Consider the following 2293-nt stretch of genomic DNA (forward strand, 5'->3'; position numbering starts at 1 on the left):
TACAACTGCATGAGCAGTTCTCTTTATCTCTCTATGCAGCTCTGGTTTTGTTCTTCTAGTGACCTTATCCTTACATAGATGTTGAATGTTATCACATTGGATTTATCATTCAGTTTAGAAATGGCAAGATTTAGAGTCACTGAGTTTTACAATAAATACCGTGACATGCTCCTCCATTTATTTCTGTTATATTTCATTTACTACAATAATATTTTAAATTTTATATGGGGTTTTAAATATTTATATTGTATAATCTCTTATACCTTTCATTTTATGAAGCACATAATCTTGCTTTTTATTTTCCAAAAACCATTTTTGGGTGTGATAATGCAGATATCGTATAATTCCATAGCTCAATCACATCAAGACATATTGTACATTTGCTACCACAGTCAGTTTCAAAATATTTTCTTACTTCCTAAACTCTTTAATATCAACCCCATCTTACTCTGTCTGTCTCCCATAGCCCCACCCCACCATATCCTATTTTACTTGCTGTGTCTATAGGTGCATCAATCCCAGGTTTCATATTCTGAGAAAAACAGAAAAGATAATAATATAAATTCAGTAGGGTTACCACCAATGACAAAATACATCTGAGTAGAGTATACCCAATATGAAACAGAGGGAGAGAGAGAGAATGTTGAAAACCAGATCAGGTCTGGCTCATGGCATGGAGGAACTTGGAGCTGTGTGCCGGGCGCTGGGGTCACGCTGCGTTGCTGACCAGAGGCTAGAGCCCCTCCTCTGCCCATGGCGGAGTGGCACCCAAGCTCCTGACAGGGGACTGAGGCGGCTAGGGACGTCGGGGCTCCGGAGCCAGGCACTGGGCCTGCTTTTGCAGCCGCCTCAGGGGCCAAAGAGCACGAACCCGTTCATGCGCGCGCAGGAGGAGGCCTGGCGGCGCCGCAACAAGACTGTCCTCACATACGTGACCTCGGTCGCCATGGCCATGCTGGGGGCGTCCTACGCAGCGGTGCCCCTTTATCGGCTCTATTGCCAGACTACTGGACTTGGAGGGTCAGCTGTAGCTGGTCATGGATCTAACCAGATTGAAAACATGGTGCCTGTTAAGGATCGCATTATTAAAGTAACCTTTTTTTTCTTTTTTAAACATTTTATTAGGGGCTCATACAACTCTTATCACAATCCATACATATACATACATCAGTTGTATAAAGCACATCTGTACATTCTTTTCCCTAATCATTTTCTTTTTTTTCTCCTCTTTTCTTTTTTTACATTTTATTAGGGGCTCATACAACTTTGTCACAATCCATACATATACATACATCAATTGTATAAAGCACATCTGCACATTCCCTGCCCCAATCATTCTCAAAGCATTTGCTCTCCACTTAAGCCCTTTGCATCAGGTCCTCTTTTTTTCCCCCGCTCCCTCCCCGTTCCCCCCTCCCTCTAAAGTAACCTTTAATGCGGATGTGCATGCAAGTCTCCAGTGGAACTTTAGACCTCAGCAAACGGAAATATATGTAATGCCAGGAGAGACGGCACTGGCATTTTACAAAGCTAAGAACCCGACTGACAAGCCAGTCATCGGGATTTCTACATACAATCTTGTACCATTTGAAGCTGGACAGTATTTCAATAGAATACAGTGCTTCTGTTTTGAAGAACAAAGGCTTAATCCACAAGAGGAAGTAGACATGCCAGGGTTTTTCTACATTGATCCTGAATTTGCTGAAGATCCAAGAATGGTGAATATTGATCTCATCACTCTTTCTTATACTTTTTGTTGGAGCTAAAGATGGCCATAAATTGCCAGTTCCAGGCTATCATTGAAGTCAGCAACTAAATCTGCGTCCCATTTGTGATTTTTGAGAAATCATGTGTCTGACTTCTCAGAGATGAAATATTTCTACTATGTTGTATTTAATTATTGTGTACTGGTGATGGTTCAGCTTGCTTCCTTCCATGCCTGGACATCTTAACCACATTTAAAATCGAGAAAACAGGTTTAGCTTTTACCATAAGGAATCCACTTAAAGAGTGCCTACTTAAGAGTGACTGCCACCAAACTCTTAAGAGCTTGATAGTAGTAAGTAACTGTTTAGCTTTAAATATAAATATAAATATAAATATAAATATAAATATAAATATAAATATAAATATAAATATAAATATAAATATAAATATATATAAAGAGAGAGAGAGACTTAATGGTACGGCTTAATTCATTAGATTGCTTCCAAATTTTGGCCCTTCATACTTGTATCATTTGAACACTTGATGTTTATTTTTGGCTGTGCACCAGACTCTGAACAGGTTGATT

At 39.6% G+C, this 2293-nt stretch overlaps 1 pseudogene; it reads left to right on the top strand.

Annotated features, from left to right (window-relative positions):
- The first annotated feature begins 673 nt into the window (after positions 1-673).
- LOC142436731 (cytochrome c oxidase assembly protein COX11, mitochondrial-like) lies at positions 674-1803 on the top strand (annotated as a pseudogene).
- The last annotated feature ends 490 nt before the right edge of the window (positions 1804-2293 follow it).

Source organism: Tenrec ecaudatus, unplaced genomic scaffold (assembly GCF_050624435.1).
Source record: "Tenrec ecaudatus isolate mTenEca1 unplaced genomic scaffold, mTenEca1.hap1 Scaffold_554, whole genome shotgun sequence".
NCBI classification, from domain to species: Eukaryota; Metazoa; Chordata; class Mammalia; order Afrosoricida; family Tenrecidae; genus Tenrec; species Tenrec ecaudatus.